Below are 24,746 nucleotides of genomic sequence, written 5' to 3' on the forward strand. Positions count from 1 at the left end.
CCAGTCCATCTATCACATCTTCCTCTTTCCTCTGGGACAGCCGGTATTTGGGACTATTTTCATGTGATGCTTAAGTATTTGGGGGCGGGTATAGTGTCTGTTGGGTCTTTATGTTAATGAAATAAATATATAATCATATTAATTTAATATAGACACGAAAATAAGTTTACTGTTATTGTCACACACTTATATTTTAATTTGTAGCTTCTGGAGCTCTTAGAATTTCCCTTCTTGGAGGCAGATTATACAAGGTACAAAGCTTAAGCTATCTGGAAATGTTCTCTTAAAAGCCCAGGAGATTTATTTATTTTCTTAATGTTTGTAGCTGCTCTGAAAGTCACCACAAGTGACCCGAATGTCCATTTATTTGTATATACTTTGGGAACTATTCATAATGCATTTCCCATTTTAAACAATAGGGGGCATTATGATGTCACGTTTTTGGTTTTCTCTAGGAAGGCAGGTATTTTATTCTATAGTAAAAACCCTAAATTTTCTTCTTGATAAGAACACTTCCCTAAAGTCAAAAGCATATTTGTTTTATCACGACAGTACTAGCAGTGAGTTTGAGCCTCACCTTATATCCTTGGTGGATCTAATTTCTTAAGAGAAAATGCTCATCAGTTTTTCACTGTTTCAATATATGCACACATTCCTAAATTGGTACAAAAATTCAAACCAATTTATATTTAATCCAGATATAATAATTTTAAAACATAACTTGGCTTGCTTCCTCATTAAGCTGAGAAACATTGCCATTTTCAAGTGTTTTTCAATCAACCCTTTTCATTATGTATTACCATGAGTACAAATTTTTTAATGTTAAACTTAATTTATGGTTAAAAATCATGAAACTATGTTCATAGTATTATAAAAATGGGAATCCCAGATAACTGGCATGTAAATTGTTAAAGCAAAAAATCTTTTCAAAGTTAATTGACTTTCTAAATTTGTTTGAGAAGTTTTCAATGTATGGCATTTGGGTATTTTATCTTCTCAAGGTTTACATGGGATTTAAGTCTCAGACCAAATATAGAGTAAAATAGGAGTTAGCAGATTAAATGTGAAAGTTCAAAATTTGGAAGTTTCGGCAGGAAGAACATATATTTTTCAATGGAAGCCTCTTTTTCTTGTTTCTTTAAGCAGATATAGGGAGTCTGAGGATAAGAGAACTTCCAGAACCATGACTTCTGTCTCCACCCAAAATATTGAAACAGTTTGTTATAACAAACATTGTAACATTTGGCTCCCTAGAACATTTTACCCCTTGCAAAGGATACCTGCTCCTAGAAGGATGGGTCAGCATGTTCCAGGACAGTAATGAAAACTCTCAGGCTGGGGCAGAACTTTGATACAGAAATAAAGTAACAAGTTAGGTTTAGGAAAAATCGGGACTGGTTCATAAAGGGATGTAAATTATCGTCCACATTGTTTAACTTTTTAGTCATATTGTTGGTCTGCTTATTGATAGGATAAGAATTTGGAGAGGGATAAGAATTTCTGGAGTTTCCAGAAAACAAGGAAGCCAATCAGGAAGCTACAGTATGTGTCTGTGGTTTTGCATATACATAGCATTCATTCTGATAACATGACACTTCAAGTGACCTCTAGATTCCAGACCTATGCTGCCCAATATGATGGCCACTAGCCACACATGGTATCGAGCATTCAAAATGAGGGTTGTGTAGTTTTTTTAATTGATTGAGCTATGTTGGAAGTGTTAAATATGCACTAGATTTTGAAAATTTACTCTAAATTAAAAAAACCCAAAATATTTTCTGAATAATTTTTGCTTGGGTAATATGCTAAAATGACAATATTTTGTATCTATTGGGTTCAATAAAATATAACATATCTTATAATTAATATACTAGTGCCAGCTATTTCCTTTTACTTTTTAAAATGTGGCCACTAGAACATTTAAAATTACAAGGTGGCTCACAATATGTTTCTTTCTCTTAAGACAGTGCAGCTCTAGAAAGAATCATCTCTTTTTCATTCCGAGCCCACATGGTTTTGATGTGCTCTGTTCTGTTCCAACCCTGGAGGTGGGAGTGATTCAGGCCTGGCCAATCAGAACAGTGTCTTGGCTTTTTAGGGAAGAATGACCCAATTTCAACCAAAGAGAGTGAGGCACATCTCTTTTTTGATGGATTTGAAGCTGCAGGCTAGAAGCTGAGAACTGGTAGCAGCTAATATGAGCACTTTAAAGACACTGCCAGGCTTAACATGAAGCCAACACAACTGTAGAGTCCAGAAGTAGAGAGGGAGGGACTCCTAATACCAGACCCTTTTCTGGACTTTTTTGTTTTTTAAGCAGTAGGATCCTTTTTGGCTCAAGCCTGTTTTGGTTCAGATTTTCTGTTTTTTTAAAACAAAAATTCTTAATGGTACTCAGAGGATATGGTACTAATAAAGGCAAGAGATACTGGAGGGCTCAGGTTTACGCAGCAGTGGTGGGAATGCAGAACTGCAAATCTAAGCCACATTGCAGTGAACATGGCCCTGTCTTGACTTAATGAATTCAAGGAGTGATGATAGGAAAAAGAATATTAAAAAAACAGCCTGATCATTGACTGTGTTAAGTGATTAATACAAGTTTTATTAGAATGTGGTGTTGGACTTGTTCTGAAATTTGAAATTTATTCCTTTCTAATGATGTGCTAAGTTCGAATCTTCAATAACCTGATTGTCAGCATTTAAAAGTGATTCTTCTTAGTTTACTGTGTGACCTTCTAGTCAGTCTTTCTTTAAAATGCTAGTGTATACAGCGAATCACGTTGTACCCCTGAAACTCATATAATAGGTCAATTATACCTCATTAAAAAAAGACCTGCAGTAAAGATTTTCCTAACTATCCACTTGCTAGCTGCACTGAGCACAGGGGAATTTGGGTGAATGGAAGCAGTGTGCATTCTGTAAGGCAGGAAGTGAAGTGTTTAACAAAACTCATCATAAAGATGTTTCAAACAAGCTAAAACTGTCCTAAATTCTAGTGTATATTTAGTGAGATTAGGAATTATGATATGTATTTTAGGCTCTAAAGTAGAAATAGATTGACAGCAATTAATATACATGCAAGTGTTACAGCCTTATCCGATTGGCTTTATATGATCAACCAACCACAAAACTCTGCTCCTCTTGTAAAAGAGATCCATACATTCATGGCTCAGTCATTCCGTATAAATATTGCTGATTAACTCTGAGTCAAGTGGAAACATTTATCTTTCTTAGTCAAGTGCCTTCTGATATCCAAAAACATTTACAAAATGTCATCAGTCATAATTTATTTTTTGATATTCTAAGTCTCAATGAAATTTGCCTTCCTCAGTGATCTTGAAATATTTCAGCTTTTACAAGTTTATTAACCTCTAGATATTGACAATCTATTTTTTCAGTTACAACAGTGATGAAGAAATATTTAGTCACTGTACTTTAGTTCTTACTTCTGTTCTCTAGTTTATCTATGATACTGAAAGATTTTCCAAAATACTTGATCTTTCCCACCTCCCACCTTGATAGTCTCCAACAAAGCTGATCACTGGGAAGAAGTTAGGAAAAGATGAAAAAAAATTTTTTTACTTAATAAAAGTTAACTGGAATAACAAGCTTTCTTATTATGATAGAAATTTCTCAGAGGGCCCAAGAAATATTGAAAAATAAATCCCCAATAATGTTATACTGGTTATGTTCAAGGCAGATAAAAGTGATTGAACAAGGAGAGATAGTTTAGTGCTCCTAACACCAAAAAAACATTACCTACTGGAAGAAAGAAAGATAGGTCTCTCTAATTGTGTAATAGTGGCAGGATCCTTGCATAATTACAGGGCTACAGTGACAGCTGCTTGCTATGTCCCCGATCATGCACTGCAGGTGGTAATTTACCCACGTGCTTCCCTTTCATTTGAATGGAAAACAGTAGGGGGTGGCCCTTATGAATCCCATGTAATTGCAGACATTTTAAGCAACTATCATCGAAGATTTCTCCTTTTAATTTTGTCTAAAAATATGGTTTATTTTTTCATACTGGACTTTTCTACCCAATAGAACCTTTTAGGTACTGTTTGTCTCCTTACTTTTACTCTGAAGTTATTACTTTATTATTTTTGTATTTCTAGTCGTATTTGAAACGTAACAGCAACAGAAACAAAATCTCACTGGGAAAGATATGGGTCTAATGAAAATACTGGATAAAATCTTGTTGTATCATTAACATTTCTAAATGTAGTTAAGTACAGTAGCATAGAAAAGCTAGACATCAAATATACTTTGAGTTCATAATGCTGGTATTTTGTAAAATTGCCTTTAGTAGTCATTTTACTTGCAAATATTTTCAAAAGGCGTTTAGTATCCACTTACTTACAAGGAAGTTCCTGGCTCTCTCATGTCAACCATCCAGAAAACACCTCAGGGCCAGGAAATAAACTGGTTCTGCACAACTGAAGTTGCTGGCTTAAGGCTTCAAGGCCAGAGCCATACAGGTCTCCAGGAGAGGCCCTCTGCTTTTGACCAGAAGCTCCTTCCTCTTACTTAGCACACTATTCTTGCAAACAAACAAACAAACAAAACATGCAGGCTAACACTTTTATATCCTAATACAGAGGCATTAGAAACAGCAAAGGAGAAAAGGCTAGACAGGACATGAGAGGTTTCCATTGGTCACTTATGGACTCAACGCACATTTCAGTTGCCTTCTGTAGGCTTCCTGTGTCTCCAGGGTTGGAATTAATCTTCACATCCTCTGGACTTCAAGAAGTTTTTAAGAATAAATTGACATCATGGTCAGGGTTGGTAAGAAATATCTAATAACTGGTACGATGCCAGCCCAGTGCTGCAGTGAGGGCTTGGAGTGCCTCCGTGCTGGCCATTAACCCTTTAGTTGCTGGATCCAGGGAAATCAGAGGGTGTCCCAGAGCCCTGGCTGCTGGGGAGACTTATGGGGACATACTCAGGGAACAACGGCAGTGGTTATTTTCCAGGCGGGATGGAAGTAGGTATTACTTCAACAACCAATATGGATATATGGTTACAGGTCCTATTTCTTATTTGTCTTAACATCCCTGGCTGGCAGAGAAAGCAGGACAAGATGTTAGTAATTCAAATAAGTAGACTTTGGATTTAATGTGTTTTTTTTAGCACAAAATTGAGCAACAATTTAGATTCATATCAATGCATACTTTACTTAAAGTTCTGTCTTGATAATTTCTCTAACGTAGGAGACAAAGAATGTTTACAACATACATAGAATAGAGGGAAGAGGCCACCATAGCCAGAGGACTTGGCTTGGCCACATAAATGTCCGATTGCAAATCCCATTTACTAGGCACTTGTTCTTGCAGTTAAACAGAGATGATAAAGAGATGCCAGTGAACTGATAAAAGTGAAAAAACATTTTAACAGATGTAGTGTCTTGTTAGAAATTCAGTGAAGCAAGGACATTTAGGGATGTTTGGGTTTTATTCTTTGCTCTTTGGATAATGCTCATGTTTTCTTTCAGTGAAAATTCAGTTTTCTTTTTATTTACCTCTTGTCTTCCTGCTTGTTGGTGTCCTATCTAGCAGAAGAGGTGAATGAAAGTATGTGAAAGAAGTTAAGATTTGAGTAAGAAACAATTCCAATTACAGGAAAGCCTGTAGAATACCAAAAGTTATCTGTTTATTTTTTCTATACTTTATGATTAATACAACTAATAGCTTCCAAATAATAACAGGCCACATGTAATGCACAGCAAGGATTATTTTGCATAATTTTATAAGTAGCTAAACTATACCATGAGGCATGTTTTAGAAACTTAGAGTTGAGGGTGAGATGGATATACTGAACATTTACATTTTAATTCTAATCATGGTAGATAAGATTCTTTTCACTGTATACTACATTCAGTTAATGAACCTGGTGAACAGAACTTGAACAAATCATCAGTTTCCCTCCAATTCATTATAACATGTAGGGCTCATTAATGTGGATTTTTATTTAAAGGAAGGGCAAACAAAACTTACGTCTACTCTCAGCCCATCTTGTTTCTGCAGTATGTAAACAGCCATCTCTAAGTTTCAAACTACAGTAAGCATGCAATCTGGCATTTTACTGTTTTCATTCCAAATCTAATTCAGCTCTGATTGTCCTTTCGGAAAGTATAAAAGATTTCTTCCCTCCCTCCCTCCCTCTTCCTTTCTCTCTTTCTATAGATTTGTTGGGTCATAATTGGTATATAATAAATTGCACATATTTAATGTGTATAATTTGATATACATATATATTAAACAATCAGCAAAATCAAGAAAGTAAACATATCCATCACCCACAGTTTTCTTGTATCCCATTGGCATCCTTCCCTCACATCACTCCCCATGTCCCTTCCCCAAGCAACCACTGATCTATTATGAAAGTATTCTTATTTCAACAGTTTAGTATTATAGATTCTTATTTTTATAAAGAAATCTGAATGTCTGTTTTCACATGTTTAGTGTGCAAATGGACTGACTTTATACAGTCAACAGGACAGCATGAATACACTTCAACCAAACTCATGTAGGCTAGCAAAGGTCAAAATAAAATAAAGATGCTCCTTGCATAACGGTAGTGGTTCCCTTGTGGTCTACTGGTTAGGATTCGGTGCTCTCACAATGGTGGTGGCCATTCTACAACTACAGAAAACAAATGTTTTATATTGAATGCTTTCCAGCAACTACTCAGAAACACAGATTCAGGCACATTGTATTTTCCCAAGGTAAATGGGCTATTCAGAAAACCAACATTACCAACCTTACATTAAGACATGTGTTTGTAGATCAGGGATAATGGATAGAAAAGCTTAAGTAGATGTTGACCCTCTGAAATCTAGGTCTAGAATTTGTTATTATTAAATATTAAAGAATTCTCATTAGGCAGTATAAACTACCCTTTATTTTCTTAGCATTCTGTTTTCCTCTCCTTCTCCTTACTCCGACTTTGGCCAAAAGGTGAAAAAGCAGTCCTCGATGTGTGTATTATAGTCACTGTGCTAAACATTACTTTCTAGTGAAGGGACAAAGGGTGAGCAGGTCTGCTTCTGTCCTAGGTGTGGCAACGAGGAACAAAGATTTGTGCATTCCTTTGTGTGCTTGTGCGTGTAAGGAAATACAATTAGATTGGAAATAGAATTTCTTTGCTGGTAGTCTTCTGTTTTTGTATCTGTAAACGAAGAACAGTAGTTACAAAGCTGTGTTAAAGGTAGAGGACACATATAGAACAAATCTGGTGCACGATATGTACTGCTCAGAGAAGGCTAGTTATTCTTTTATTGGTTAAAACTTTTCTATTTTAATGCTTTTTGAATCAAAATGTACACACATCTCCCATCTCCAACCCACTTGCCTTTTAGAAAATGGTTGTTGATTTTGTGAACTCTGGGAGCTATAGCTGTATCTGGTCAAGAAAATCTCCTAGATTGGCAGTCTATTGAGTTAGCGGCCAGGAAACAGCCAGGAGAGGGTCACTGCTGATTAGAACTGACATCTAAGACTTTTTAAAATGAGTCCGTTCCCAGTCTGCACATGTACTCCACTTCATAGAATTGCAAACCCTGTTACTTAAAATAGCACGGACACTGCACTTACTTTCTGCTGACAATTAAAACAATTAAGAATAGTTATAAGTTCAGGCACTGCTAAGTCCCTCATAAAATGTCCTCGAACCTGGTACAGCTACATGGATTTTAAATGATGTCAGTCCCACATGATGTGGGGACGAGTACTCTGTCCTTGAATTGTTTTTTTCTCTTTCATGAAGAGAAAATACAGAAACTGAGAGTGCCAGCACAGGCAAGTGCATGATTTAGCATTTGACAAAGTTGTTGCTCTGGTGGGGACTGGGACAGAAGAAGCCCCGGGCCTTCACTACAGTAATTCACAAAGCACTGATTTAAGATGAAATCTTTGTGCATAAGCGGGTAACAATTTATGTGGTCTGACTTGTGGAGAACTGGGCTGCCCCGAATCTCTCCCCAGGACTTCTCATGAAATCTGATTTTATAATAAGGATTTCTTTTCTTAGGGTCACAGACTGAAAGATCAGGGATTAAGATCCTTTTATAGTATTTCTGAGAAAAGTGAAAACTAACATTAATTGAACAACTACTGTCTGAGTGGCTTTTACATTTATGATTATAATTTTGATAAATGCTGGCCTAATCCCCTGAAAGAGTTTAGTTATCATGAAGGCCACTTAGTGGTATGGTGAGTATATGTCTGCAAAAAATAGAAAGGTTGTGTGTGGGGGGGTGGGGGCAGAAAATTCATAATCAGAATTTGAGCGGCTTCCTGGTTTTTCCCTGTAGGTAACTACTCAGAGGCTCTATTTGATCACTTTGAGGTTGTTTCTGAGTCAACTCATTGTGCTCGCTGCACAACAGGCCAATAAATCAAGAGACAAAGTGTTGGGGCAAGGAATAAAGACTAGATTCGGAAAGCCAGCAGACAGAGAAGATGGCGGACTAATGTACTAGAGAACCATCTTACCCAAGTCAGAATTCAGGCCCCTTTTATACTAAAAATGGGAGGAGGTGTGGTTGGTTGTTGCAAATTTCCTGGTGTTGGAATTCTTTGTTCTTTTCTCTGTCCACATAGGTCTGGTCACGATGTTCCCATAAACCTCCAACAAGACAAATGTTACTCTTTGTTCTGCAACTTTTAATCTCTGTACGAATAGTAAAGTGTTTTACCCTTAAAGGTCAGAGTGTTAAGAATGGGCTGTCCTATATATTTCAGGCTATAGGCAACATTCCAGCATGACTAACCAGCATGACTAAGCACAGGAAACAAAGCACAGGGTTAGAACTAAAGGAACAGATCTAATATGGAGTCAGACTTGTTCTTCCCTATTACAAGGTCACATGGGATAGTATAACTTTGGATATATTCTTGCTGATACTGAGTGTCCACAAGCCCAGTGGAGAAGTGAGAACTGAAGCTGTGTATCATGTCTGATGCTTATGTAGAGGGAGGAGAGCATTCTCCCTGTTGATCTTCACCAGTCATTCATTCTATAAATCTTCCCATCATTTACTCTGCGATGGTCTCATTTCTTGGATGTTTTACAGAGTGAGTTCTGTGTGGAAATGTACTGAGATATCAGAATAGCAAAGGAAGTCGTGTATTCTGGACTAGTTATTTTGGTTCAAATATTACAGCTTTCCTATTTTCTCTTGAGAATGTTTTCTTGATGTTTCAGGCAGAATTTCAAGATGAATAGAGAAAACAAACAAACCTTCTAGTTTCTTTAAACAAGTGTTTCTCCTAGTAGAATTTAAAAATATTTTTGAATTTCTTCTCATTTATTTTATAGACTTTTTAGCTAGATCAGAATGTTCTTTTGGACTTTCTTTCCCATTGACTTGTGATTACAATTTTCACTATTGTGTTGGCTTTGCTAGAAAATTTTAAATAATGCAGTATTGAACTTTAACAACATCTCTGGTACAAAGGTCAAGGCATCTGACCCTGAGTGTCAGAATGAAGGTTACCTGGTTGTGAGTTCTGCTGGGGGAAGGCCTCACCTACACCCTGTGGTTGAGACGTTCAATGACTAGCACAGTCCAAGTGACATATTCTCAGTATGATGACTGAATGCTCTGTTCATTCTCTTCTAATTAATACAGAATTAAAATTTCATACTGTATTTGGAAAGGTGCCCTTTAACTGAAGATTTTTCTTTTGAAGAAAAATACATAATTAAGGACAGTAGGTTACTGGATTGCACAAGTCATAACAGCTTTTTAAGAATAGCTTTCTCATGAAGGTAATTTGGACCCAGTATATTTATGCAATAAGCTCATTCCCATTTGGAAATTAAGAAACAAGCACTCTTTTGCTCAATATCAGTAATTATTAGAGAAATACAAATCAAAACTACAATGAGATATCATCTCACACTACTCAAAATGGCCATCATTAAAAAGTCTACAAATAATAAATCCTAGAGAGAGTGTAGGGAAAAAGAAACCTGCCTCACTGTTGGTGGGAATGTAAATTGGTGCAGCCACTATGGACGACAGTATGGAGGTTCTTTAAAAAAACTAAAAATAGAGTTACCGTATGATCTAGCAATCTCACTCCTGGGCATATATCTGGAGAAAACTATAATTTGAAAACACACATGCACCCCAATGTTCATAGCAGCAATGTTTACAATAGCCAAGACATGGAAACAACCTAAATGTCCATGCACAGATGACTGAATAAAGATGTGTGTGTGTGTGTGTGTGTGTGTGTGTGTGTGTGTAATATTACTCAACCATAAAAAGAGTGAAATAATGCCATTTGCAGCAACATGGATGGGCCTAGAGATTATAATATTGAGTGAAGTAAGTCAGACAGAGAAAGATAAATACCATATGATATCACTTAAATGTGGAATCTAAAAAAAGTTACAAATTCTATTTATAAACCTGAAACAGACTCATGGACATAGAAAACAAACTATGGTTACCAAAGGGAAATTGGCAGAGAGGGATAAATTAGGGATCAGGGATTAACACATATTACTATATAAAAGATAGGTAAGCAGCAAGGATCTGTATAGCACAGGGAACTATATTCAGTTTCTTATAATAACATGTAATGAAAAAGAGTCTGAAAAGAAAAAGTATATATGTATGTATATGTATAATTGAATCACTTTGCTGTACGCCTGAGACTAACATTGTAGATCAACTACATTTCAATAACAAATAAAAAAACCAGCACTCATTGGGAAACAGGACTATTGGTCATGGGTTCATGGACTCTGAATCCATATATAACTTCTAAACTAAAGAAATTGAAACTGCATTAAGTTGAAATGGAATTTTCTCTAGTTAAAATGCCAATAAGCTTTAATGACACAAAGTAACTTAAGAAAAACATATGAGTACATACTTAAAAAGATTTACAAATTCAAATAAATATTAAAATCTCCAAAATTGTTTTTGCTTTAAGTTCTTGAACTTGGACACTATTTCTTTGACTTCCATTTCCTTTTTTTTTAACTTGTCTATTTTTTTTTCTTTTTGAGATAGACATATGTAAAATTTGTTGGCCCCTTACTATGCAGATACTAGGCTAAAATAAAATAGCATGCGTTATCATTTAATCCTTACAATATTCTTCTCATTTTACTGGATGAAGTATCTTAAGCATGATATTCTGATCTACTCCATCAACAAGGAACACAAAATTCAAATTGTAATGTCTAAATTGATCATTTGTCTATCACCCTTCTGACAGTATGTTTGGCATCAGGGAAGTAAATGAGGTATGGCTGGTTGTGGTGAGTGCACAGCTGACCTGAATCCCCATCTCCCTGTGTCAGGTGTGACCGGATGACTGCATTCTGGTGGAGGGTGTATAAGAGGACAGAGGGCGTCCATGTCTAGGATAAGCCTTCTAAGAAGTGGATGTGCCCACTCCATATTCTTTTTCCACTTTTTCCAACAGAGTGAGGGTTACAACAAGTCCTCCGGTGATAGTGGAGTCACAATATAGAAGAAGCCTTCGTTGCCAAGGAGGAAATCTGCTCAAGGACCAGGAACTCCTGCAGTGGGTAATTACATGACTGGAAATACACTTCCTGTTGTGTTTGCTACTGTACCGTTTTACATTTATTTGTTAAAGTAGCTAGCATCATATTAATGTATACTTATTTTTATTGTTTCCTTGCTTTCTTCCCCAAATTGCATAACTTCTTTTGTTAGGGGAACTTAACTCTCTTTCTGTTGATGTAACTTGGAAGGTACATGTTTTTATTTGCTATTATATTAGATGTGGATCTTACTATCTTCCTACCACTAACCTTTCCATAATTTTTGGCACACATTCCTTTTTCTGATTATAAAATAACAGTAATTTATGGTTATCACTTTCTTAGAAAGAGTGAAAAGCTTATTATTTCTTAATCGTTTTGTTGAAAGGTTGCTGATAGCCTTTTCAATGCATATCATTAAAAATGCGAAATGAAGATTCAGACCAAGACATATATATTGTAAAAATCCTGTATGTGTATGTGGTTTTACTGCTTGGTCGTTTAGAGAAAAATGTGGTGGCTTTTAACAATTCCCAGCTGTGAAAAAATCAGCGCCTATGAGTAGAGAAACCTGGGGTGTTTATTCTTTAAGTGACCTACCTGTATGATCTTGACAGAGAGTCATTTACTTTCACTGGAACTTGGCTTCAAATATATAGACTAACAACTGGTAGCTTTTATTGAGTGTTGTCTTTGTATCCAGAAAATGGCCTAGGTGCCCCCTACATATTAATTCATTTATTTGTCACAACAATAATATGAGATAATACTCCCTTTGCATCATTTTATAAAAGATAAACAGAAGAAAAATATATGACAGCTATTTAACGAAAGTCACTCGGCTAGTTGGTAGCAAATCTGAGATCAGAACGATCAGTTCCAAAGTAAACCGTATTAACCAGTTTACTAGTGCTTCTCAAACTGGAGTGTACCAAAATCACCTGGAGAGCTATTAAAACACACATTGCTAGGTCCCACCCCCAGAGTTTCTGACGCAGTAGGCTGGAATAGTGCCTGAGAATTTGCATTTCTAACCAGTTCCCTTGGCTGCCGTTGCTGCTGGCCTGGGGACCAGACGGCCAGAAGCGCTGTGGTATACTCTACTGCTTGCCTTCTTCAGAAGTGTGATCATTTCTTTTACAAGAGCATTCATTCAAACTAATTAATTCACGTTATAAGAAAATGTTTTCAGTATGAAAATGTTTCCAATACTAAGATTTCATATTTCAAAACCTAGTCTATCAAAATGAATTTTTCTTGTCTTTTTCTTTAGATGTTTGAAACACTTTAAATGAATTATAGATGGAAGAACTGTCTTATTTGAGCCAAAAGTTAAGGTGATCATGTGTTAATTCATTTTCTTCGCTGTTTACCATTATTTGAATCACACTAGCACTTTCACATTTTACGTTCGTCTCTAGAAATACGTTAATTCCATTTTACATGCTAATGTATGTGGTTGGGTTTTAATATTTGCCACCTATTTCCTATTTTTTAAAGTTTTCTTGGGAAAACAAGTCACTTTTTTTTTCCCACAGCCCCTTCTGCATAGCTCTCTGACAAACAGTACTTTTTATGGTCTTTGAACTGCATTTTGAATATTGTGTTTAATTTACCTTGGACATTCATTACAAAATTAAAGTTATCTTTTTGGATTATTTGAAAGGACATAGAAAATAGAGATAGAAAGCAATACCACAAACGTGTGAGAAAAGATGTGGAAATATAAATTAAGAGAGTGCATGGAGTATAGAGAAAAATATTCTAAAAATACAAATTTATATAAATTTTAAAATTCTGTGTCATATATACATGTCATACCTATCGATACATATATACACACACGTACAATGATTTAAGTGTACAGCATGCTTTCAAGAATTCAGATTGTCATATAAATTGTAGAATATCTTATATTAGGGGTATTTCTAAAATAAATTCCATGATAAACTTTAGTTCTATTTCCAACTAAGAAGCTTTGAGCAATAATACAGACTTAGATTATAAATAAAATAAGTAACTCTGAATAGAAATTGATGAAATAGGGACAGTCAGTCCTGTTGAGTTTTCTGATGTTAAGGGTTTCTGTCTGAAGGATCCAGGAAGAATCTCTTCCTCAGGATTGTTTGCCTTCGAAGGCATCTGGGGCTTTGGACTCATGAGCGGGGAGAAAGATGTGGATTGGAACGGTCAAGTAAGAAAAAAGAATTAAAAAGTAAAATAAGTGAAGGGAACACATCCTAATTAAAACCACTTCTCTATCTTTTAGAAGCCCCCAAATGCACAGAGATGAAAGCAAGGCTGCTTGTTTTATTAGTTGCCTAACCAATCAATACCATCCTGGAAGCAACAACTGTATAAACACAGAGCCTCCAGCAACCGCTTTGTAGAGCCACCTGCACTCTGATCTAAACTGAACCGGAGTGACATTTCAAACATTCTCATGAGAAGTTTTCTACTTTCTCAGGATACAACATTCCACGTTGCCCATAAGGTTATTGGAAAATGTTCAGCAGAATTTTCTTATTGTAGAATGTGCAGTGCAGTATTTTGGAATCATAGCTGGAAAATATATTCATCCTTGATATGAACATACACAGTTCAGATATAATGTGTACCATTTCAAAAGAACATTTAAGGAATTACACTCTGTTCCTGATAATTACTATCGCATGTGTTGCTGATTAATATTATTATTTCTTTATTTCTTTCCAAATTAGAATAGTGACAAACAAAATTATGTTTTGTTAAAAAAGTTTAGCTTCTAGTGTGTACTCTGAGAGTCATCTTAAATAGACAGATCTTTTTATGAACCTCAATTAAAATGTGCTTAAAAAATTAGTCCGAACTTCTAGAGTTTTTCCTTTGAATAAATCAAAGGCATTTACTATTCGTTATTGCCAAATAGCTTAGCCTGACTGGAACCTTTAGTTAAAATTTGTCGTTTTAGAAATAAAAAATTAGCTAACAATTAATGAATACTTTTTCTTTGCTAAGTATTGTGATAAGGTTTTATTCATTGACTTACTGAATGTTTACCACAGCAATGTGAGGTATATATTATCATGACATTATGAGAAAACTAAAAGAATTAAACAACTTTCCTCAAATTCTACAGCTTTAAAGAGAATTTTTTCCACTTAACCGTTATTCTCAATACCTGCACACTAACAGTTGAGTTGATGGCCTATTTACTGAATTTTGGCCTTTTTTTTACAGAAGATGAATCATGTGGTACTTGTCTAGCTGTAGTAATAGAAGAAAATTCCACAGCTATTAATTAAAATTAAAATCTACTTTGTCAGACACTTCATTAGCAAAACCAGAAATTATGTGAGAAACAGGCGTGGCAGTGGCCATGTTTCATTTGCTTTTATATTCACCTCAGGAGAGCTCAGACAATTGGAATGAAATGCATCTGTTAAACTCAATTTTCTAAAAGTGTGTGTCATAAAGTACAACAAATTCTTACCTGAGAGTAAGTAAGAAGCAGGAAAAAAGGGCTTAGGGTGAGGGACAGATGAGAGAAGGGGCAGGGATTCAAGGCAGCTTCTGGAGAGAGGAATCCTGACAGATGAACCTGCCCTCGGGCAGCACAGATCCTCTGAATTCACAGAAACCAAGAAACGCCTTCCTCCATCCTTAATAACTCTTCAGTAATGTGGATCCAGGAAGAATGGCTAGACAATCCCCCTACTTAGCTTTCTTTGGCAAGCTAGTGATGATTAGAAATGACATATCATGGGCCACGTGTACACTTCCCCATTATAAGTCTACCTTAAAAAGACTAAATAGGAATCACCTCATAGTTCTACGTGTAATCGTTAGTGATATACCCGATTTACACAAGGGGACTTGAGGAAATTTCTTCAGAAACCAAGACAATTCACTTCTCCCATCCAGTCCCCAGATTTCTCCTCACTTGTTTGCTGATGACTGAAATGCTTTTAACTAGTGGCAGAAATTTCATTCCACTGAGAGAAAGGCTCAAACTGTAAAAGGTAGAAGGCTAGCTCATTAACTCTTTTGGCTGAAACTTGTTTACCTTAACCAGAAATACAGTTGATTCTTTCTGGGTTTAATGAACCCACCTGAATGTTGCAAGGAAAAGGACCAAAGTTGACTAATCCTAAAGCTTGAGGCAAGGCAGGGGCTCAGAAGGATGGATGACATATAACATATCTCACATTCCATGATTCACCACTGTACCTGGGATTTTCCGTGGTAACTTATACATGTGTGATATACATAGAGATATTTTTGGCAACCATGGGAACAGATGTGAGTTAGGCTGAAATGCTTTTGAGCCTTAGGAATATTAGCTAGGCTGCTTCAGGCTCCTTGTGGAGTCTCCTCTCTCCCCCCTTTTAAAGCAGTCAGTCACGTTTGAAGGGGAATTTATCCACAGGGAATATATCTGAAAAACAACAATCTTTGTATTTAGGATGATCAACAAATCCAATGTAAAATAAATAAAAACAAATCCAGCTTACATACATCCTAGTAAATTTATAGAACAAAGAAGAAGAGAAGATTATTTTAAAAATGCCAGGGAGGAAGGAGAACTCACTTACAAAAGAGTAGCAATTAGAGTGAAGAATGATTTATCAACTGAAGAATGCTTCTAGCAACTCTGAAGCTACAAGACAGAAGAATAGTATCTTCAAAGAGCTGAGAGAAAAGAACTGTCAACTTAGATTTCCAGCAAAAATAGCTTTCAAGAATAAGAACAAAATCAAGATACTTTTAGAAAAACAAGAACTGAGAAGTCTACTACCGATAGCCTCTCATTTTTAAAAAAAATTGGAAAAGATAGTTGTAGAAAGAAGAGACTGGTTTTAAATGCAAAAAGGCATAGTGAGTAAGAATAATGAACATTGACTAATAAAACGATGATACTGATTTTCATGTACTGTGTATACTTATAATGTGTAATTAATACACTGATTCCAATGAATTTCTCTGTCCCTTTGAGACTTCCAGTTCATTGATCCTGATACTTTTCACTGCCCTCTTCTCCTCACTTCCACAGCTTAAACATTGTAAATACTACTATGTATAGACCCTTCTCTCTTATCTTAGCTGAGTTTGCACTTTCAAGGCAAAGCTAGCACATAATTTAATTCTAATTCGCCACCTGCTCAATACCTGCATCTCTGCAGCTGAATGGTAGGAGAAAAACAAAAAACATGTTGATTGATTTTGCTTTTAAATTAATGATCACTAAAGTGAGATTTAAATCCAGCTGGACAAATCTTCCTTTATTTCTGTTTTTCCCTCTACCATTTGTCTTAAATTACTTTTCTCTATCTGTTTACATCTTTTTTAAAAAATTTAAATGTTTATTACTAGTTCACTTAGAAATAATAATTCTATTTCATGTATGTATGATTAACATTTTGTATGAAAAACAACGGTTTTTCCCAAAACAAACAAAAATTAATGAGAATGGCATCATTTCACACTTCTTGCAAATCTCTTTCAAGTCTATCTCAATAGAAAATGTTTTCATATCTGCTTCTGTATTCAATTTCTTGCAGTAAGTTGTATTTGTTGAATCCTATGAAGAAAATTCAGGTTTGCACAGATACGTAGTTGAAAAATAATGAAGTATTTTGTTAACCTGTTGAGATAATTGTGAATATCTCTTCACATCTTTATCACCTCCTCACTAGCATCATACTCTCTTGTTGACATTGCTTTCTGTTTCACTGGGAAAATCGAAGCACTTTAAGGAAAATTTTATAAACATCTCTATCATCCACACACTGCCTTCTCACTTACGACCAATGATGAACTGTCCGTGTTCTTATCTGAAACCACTCCCTCCCCTGTGAACTGAATTCCATTCTCTCCTGCCTACACAAGGACATCACTCCAGCCACTTCTTTTCTCCATCTCCTACATGATCAGTTTCTTTCTTCCTAACTGCATTTGTCCTAGTTATGTACAAACATGGTCTTTCTCCCACCAAACAGAAGAGAAAGGAAAACAACAAAAACAAATCTGGACTACACTTCCCCTATCAGTTACCACCTCATTTCTTAGCTTCCATTCACAGCTTGTTTCTCAGAAGTATTCTATATTTCCATCTCCAGTTCTTGTGCACATCTTTCTTTTTTGCTTTTAAAACAGAAAAATGCACATATTGCAAGTATACACTTGATTGCTTTTCACAAGTTGAACACATTCATGAAAACAGCACCCAGAACATAACATTACCAGCACCCCAGAGGCTTCCTCTATGCTCCCTTCCAAAAACATTTCTTCCCAAAATGAAACTGTCAAGTTTCCTAGCTTCTAACACCTTAGTTTGGTTATTTTGGTTTTTGTATTTTGTAAATGGAGTTGTAGAGCATGTACTCTTTTGCATCTGCTTTCTCTTGCTTAACATTCCATTTGTTATGTGTATATGTGTGTATACACACACACACACACATATACATGTGTATATACATTATATATGTGTATATATATATATACAAATGTATACTTAATCTAACCATTTGCTTTTAAATTTGCTCCAATTAAGCCTTTGTTCCGAGCCCTCCATCAGTATTATTCTCATCACCATAAATAACCCTGTATTGCTTAACTCACTAGTCAGATATCATCTTACTTGATCCACTTATCTCTTTCATTTTCTGTATGTTCATTTCACTGGAGAACACTTTAGTTCTGCGGCTTTCTTCCTTCCTTACTTAGTCTTTCTCTGTCTTTTATGCTGGTTTCTTCTCTTCTCCTCAATTTTCTTTTAATGATGAAGTGTCCCAGAGCTCAATTTTTGGTCCTTTTTTTTTTTTCACTCTAACATCACACGCTTCCTGGTTGATTTCATGGTTCCAAATAACATTAGAATGTTGATGACTCCCAAGTTTATATCTTAGGCCCCAATTTCCTCCCTGAAATCCAGATTTGTCTATGTGGTGATTTAGCCCACAGCTCTACTTGGATGTCTGGTAGATATCCTAAACCCAACAACTAGAAAATTGAGTTCCTAATTTTATCCCTAAAAACTTGATCCTCCTAAAACCTTTTAATCTTATTTGATAGCTACTTCATTTTTTCTTGGTGCTCAGAGTCAGATATTTGGAATTATTCTTGAATTGCTCATTTCTCTCACAACATATCTAACCTACCAGCAAATCTTTTCCCTTTTTTTTTTTTTTACCATACATGCAGTAACAAGGGAACTTCTTATCCCTACTCCTCCATGGGGGAACCAAAACCATTCAGTGCTTAGGAGACTGTGACAGCCTCCTTTTTCATCCTCATCCTCCTACCCTTGGCCTCATCCACAGTCAGTTCTCAAAAGAGTAGTCAGAGTAAAGTGTTTAAGTAAACATTTATTGAATTATACCTTGTGTTTGTGCACTTTTCAAAAAATGAACACATCCATATCCAGAATATGAGATAGATTTACATGAGATTCCTTCATTGATTGCATATAATGATGGTTTGTTCATCCCTATTGTGGAATAGTATTCCATCATACAGATATCCCCGATGTATTGATCAATCCTCTTGTCAATAGATATGGTTCTTCTTTTCAGATTTTGATTGTTGGGAGTAGTGCTGCTGTGACTGTTCTTGCACATACGTATTCACTTTCCATCAGTGTACAGATGGAATAGCTGAATTGCTAGGTCATAGGGTATCTACAGGTACATTTTAACCATTCAGAGTTTTCAATTTTGTTTCTCTGTTTACATGTTTATTAGCCATATAATGTTCACTCTTATGAAATGCCTGTATAAGTCTTTTGCCCACTGTTACATTGTCTCATTCTCTTACTGATTTGTAGACTCTTCATAGACTCTAGGAAAGAGCTCTTGTCTTATATAGGTGTTAAAAATATTTTATCCTACTCTGAGGCTCACCTCTTTACACTCTTAATGGTGGTTTTGATAAACAAGTTTTAATTTTAAGGAAGTCCAGTTAATCCATTTTTGTCCTAATAAATTTAACTTTTGAAATATTCATGTTCTGCTTAAAAAATTTTTCCTTATCCAGTGGTGATAAAGATTTTTTCTGAGAAACATTTATAAACCTCTTGGATTCTATTTTTATGTGTGATGTGAAGTAGGGGTCAGTATTCTTTTTCATGCAATGCACTGTAGTAGAGTTTTTCTTATAATTCAAGTAATATTAATTTGTTCCTGTTTCTAGACTCCTTTATTCTAATGGTTACTTAAATTTTTTTTTGCAAATATCTAGCTCTTTTAATTTATGTAGCTTTGTATTAAGTCTTTATTTCTGGAAGTATATGTCTTCAATTTGCTCATCTTCAAGAATATCCTGGCCTTTTTTTGACTGTTTTAATTTCCATATATAGTTTAGAATCTATTTGTCAATTTTCACATACACACACACACACGCCTGATGGTATTTTGATTGGATTTTGGTAAATATGTGCACTTGAAAAGAATATGTATTTCTATAGTTACTGTCTATATGAGTCAATTTGGTTAATCTTATTCAAAGCTTCTATAACTCCTTGTTCTATTAGGTACTATCACATGTTTTTGTATTTTTGTCTGTTTCTCTTTATAATTATGTTAGTTTTTGCTTCATGGGTTTGAAGGCCATGATGTTAGGTGTATGGAGATTTGGGATTTTATATCTTTCTGTTGAAGTGACTTTTATTTTAAAATTTCTCCTTTAATCTCAGTAATACTCTTTGCCCTAAAATCTTTTCCTAATATTTTATAGTTTTTTTGGTTGTTGTTAGTGTGTATATGGTATATATTTTTATATTTTTTACTTTCATAATTTCTGTAATTTTATATTTAAGGTATACCTCTTAGAAGCAAAATATTTATTTTTTATTTATTGGTCTAACAGTTACACCCTTTTCACGGGTGTATTCCCTCCATTTCCATTTAATGTAATTTCTTACCTATTTGAGTTTAAATCTACTACTTTATTACTTGTTCTTTTGTTGTTGATGATGTTTTATTTGTTCTTTGTTATTTTTCTCCTTTCTTGTCTCATTTTATATAAAGCATGTTTAAAAGAATTCTTATTTCCCCCCTCCATTAGTTTGTTCATTGTATATTCTTTTATTTTTAAGGGATTTTTCAAGAGCTGCGTAGTTCGATACAGTAACTACTAGCCACATATGGCTATTTAAATTTAAATTAAATGAAATTTGAAATTCAATTTCTCCATCTCACTAGCCACATTTTATGTGATCAATAGCCGTATGTGGCTTAAGGCTATCGTGTAGGACACACAGGTTATGGAACATGTCAGTTATTACAGCAAGTTCTAGTCAGAAGTGCTGCACTGAGGATTTCAACAGTCATTCTCATGGCCATTTACTTTCAATTAATACTATGTCTATTTCCCAGACAACGTAAGACTATTACAACACTTTAACTCGATTTCACCGTTCCCACCTTATAAAATGCTGTTTCATAAAATTTAATTATTTCAATAGTTTATCCCCATGTGCCATTGCTATTATAATTTTAAACAGTCAATGTTTCTTTAGAGTTCTTCAATTATTTATTCTTTCTGGTATTCTTCAATCCTTCCCATATGATTATACTTTTTTTCTAGGGTATTTTGTTTTTAATCTAAAGAATTCTTTATTGCAGGACTGCTGATAACAACCTCTTGCAGTTTATTTTTGTCTAAAAATATCTTTATGCTAAGTTTGTTTCTGACTGTTGGCGGGTATAAATTCCCACTTGGCAATTATTTTCTTACAGCACTTTAATGATGTTCCTATGTTATATTCTGATTTCTATTGTTTATATTGAAAAATTGGTTGCTGTTATTATTGTTGATGTTTTTGGTCTGTCTGTTTTTACAGGTTTTAAAAATTTCTCTTTAGTTTTCAGCACTTTTGCTATATACCTCTAGGTGGGTGCTTCTTTGTGGATATTTTCATGGTGCTTGCAGCTATCTTTAATCTCTGGTATGATGTTTATTTTTACATTTGGGAAATTCTCTGCCATGTTTTTTTTTCTTCAAACAAAGCTTTGCCTCATTTTTTTTTCCTTTCCTTCTGTGACTCCAATGAAATAAAATTCTATTTACCATCTCCCATATATGTATTCTTCTCTTCTCTAAATTTCCAGCCTCTTTTCTTTTCTGTGGTTCATTCTACACATTTTCTACTGATATGTCTCTAATGTAACTAATGTGGTATTAAGTCTGTTCATTTAAAATTTAATACCGGTCTTTTCCTTCCAGTTTTATAATATCAATTTAATACTTTTAATAGTATTCTGTGTTGTGATGAAAATCTGCATCATTTCCTGAATTTTTTGCATATATCTATAATGTCTTTTTAAAACTGAAGTATAGTTAACAATGTTGTATTAGTTTCTTGTGTACAATGTGCTGATTTGTCACATACATATATATATACACATATTCTTTTTCATAACAGGTTATTACAAGACATTGAATATAGTTCCCTGTGCTATACCATGGGACCCTGTTGTTTATCTAATAGCCCTTTCCAAGTCTGATAATTCTAATATATGATTCTCTTGAGGTCTCTTTGTAATGCTTATTTTTTCTCCTGATTTGCAGTTATTGTGTGTGCTTTCTTGACATGACTAGTGATTTTTGATCAAATACCGAACATTGTGCATACAAAATTATAGAGGCTCTTTATTATTTTACTTCCTTTCAAAGAGGATTTGATTTTCTTCTTGAAGGCTGATGGACTCTAGACAGATCATTTCAATCTAGTCAGATGAGTATTTAGACTTTATTAGGCCCTGACCTTTTCCTAATTTGCTTTTAATCTGAGAGAATGCCTGCCACTTCTGTCTTGTAGCTCTCAACTGCAGTACTCCAGAGTCATTGCCAAGTCCTGAGGGCACTAAGGCTCTTTAAGCTCTGGGTACTACTTAGTGCAAGGCTTTTGTTCCTCGATCCCTAAATCAACAAATCCCTGAGAAAAAAAGGAATGACATGTGCAGGGCTCATTTTAAAGTGTATCTCTCTCCTTCCTTTCTTTTTAGTATACTAGTAGATCTCAAATATCTTCAGGTACTTGCATTGTATATTTTATTTAGCTTTTATAGTTGTTCTTGGCAGGAGGGTTAGTCTGATAAAGCTATTCTATCCAACCTGGGGGTATAATGTTAGATTGGTGCTATGTCTTAAATGACTGATAAAATTTGAGTAAATTTTTCTTTTTTGAGGAAATTTTTGGTTAAGTCTCTTTCGGGGAGGATGTTTTATTTATTTATTAAAACGTTTTTATGATTTAGACATTTTCAGTTTTTTAAAGCATATCTCTTTTTATTTTTTTTAATTTTAAATTTTTTAATGGAGGTATTGGAGATTGAACCCGTGATCTTGTACATGCTAAGCACGTGCTCTTAGTACTGAGCTATAGTTGCTCCCCCACCCCCAGGACGTTTTAATTAATTCAATTTATTTAATAGATATAGGACTTTTATGTATTTTATCTTTTCTTAAATCTCTTTGATAAATGGTGTTTTTCTAGTAATTTACACATCTCATCCAAATATTTAAATTTATTGACATACATTTGTTCATTACCTGTATACCAGTTATCTGTTTTTTTAAAACTTTTTTAATTGAGTTATAGTCATTTTACAATGTTGTGTCAAATTCCAGTATAGAGGACAATTTTTCAGTTATACATGAACATACATATATTCATTGTCACATTTTTTTTTTTTTGCTGTGAGCTACCACAAGATCTTATACGTATTTCCCTGTGCTATACAGTATAATCTTGTTTATCTATTCTACATTTTGAAATCCCAGTCTGTCTCTTCCCACCCCCTTCCCCCTTGGCAACCACAAGTTTGTATTCTATGTCTATGAGTCTGTTTCTGTTTTGTATTTATGTTTTTTTTCTTTAGATTCCACATATGAGCGATCTCATATGTTATTTTAATTCTCTTTCTGGCTTACTTCACTTAGAATGACATTCTCCAAGAACATCCATATTGCTGCAGTTGGTGTTATGTTGTTGGGTTTTGTGGCTGAATAGTATTCCATTGTATAAATATACCACATCTTCTTTATCCAGTCATCTGTTGATGGACATTTAGGCTGTTTCCATGTGTTGGCTAGTGTAAATAGTGCTGCTATGAACATTGGGGTGCAGGTGTCTTTTTAAGGTAGGATTCCTTCTGGACATATGCCCAGGAGTGGGATTCCTGGGTCATATGGTAAGTCTATTCCTAGTCTTTTGAGGAATCTCCACACTGTTTTCCACAGTGGCTGCACCAAACTGCATTCCCACCAGCAGTGTAGGAGGGTTCCCCTTTCTCCACAGCCTCTCCAGCATTTGTCATTTGTGGACTTTTGAATGATGGCTTAATATCACTAATTATCAGAGAAATGCAAATCAAAACTGCAATGAGGTATCACCTCACACCAACCAATTATCTGTTGATACTTAACAGAATTCTAGTGGATTTGTTGTGTTAAAACAACAACAAATTCTTATACTTATCATGCTGCTATTTCAGCTGGACTCACTTGGGCAGCTTCTTTCTGTATGTGGAAATAGCTAAGGTGGATCAGTTGGGGCTTGAAGATTAACTTTCATAGAGACTTATTCATATGGCTGACAAATTGGTGCTTGTGGAAGCTCAATCAGAGCTATGGGCAAGGGGATCCTATCTCCTCTCCACGTGGTCCTCTCCAAGGTCTGTTCAGACTTACCCTCACATAATGGCTGAGTGACGTGTTATGACTTTGTTACATTAACACTTGTTAAGTGAAACATAGAGTGCTGGATGATGAGCCACGGGTTCCACAGCAGATCACAAGAGAAATTAAAACAGAGGAGTTTGTTACTCACAGATTTTGGAGGAAGTACATGGCACAACTTGAGGGGCCATGTGGGGAGGTCAAAGCAGGGTACAGGCAGAGAGAGACTGGACTTGAGGCACATGCCTTTAGTAGGATCCATAGCCTCTGTTCTTGGATTGCCTTGGGGTTCCCTGGCTAAGGTCCATTTGGTGAATTCAAATCAAAAAGAGTACGGTTTTGGTAAACTCTGAGAAGGTCTTATCTAAGGGATGCATAGGGGAAGGCCCTGAGAAGTGGGAAAGATTATCTATCACAAGGGCTGTTGGGGAAGTCGTATCAAAAACTTTCATTTGCTTGTGACTCTGTGGGCTGTTAATCTAGACATGTACTTAAAATGAGGGGATTAGTATCAGTTTACAGTCCCTATGGGCCACTTGGCCAAACAA

This window comes from Vicugna pacos, chromosome 1, assembly GCF_048564905.1.
Source record: "Vicugna pacos chromosome 1, VicPac4, whole genome shotgun sequence".
In the NCBI taxonomy this organism is placed as follows: Eukaryota; Metazoa; Chordata; class Mammalia; order Artiodactyla; family Camelidae; genus Vicugna; species Vicugna pacos.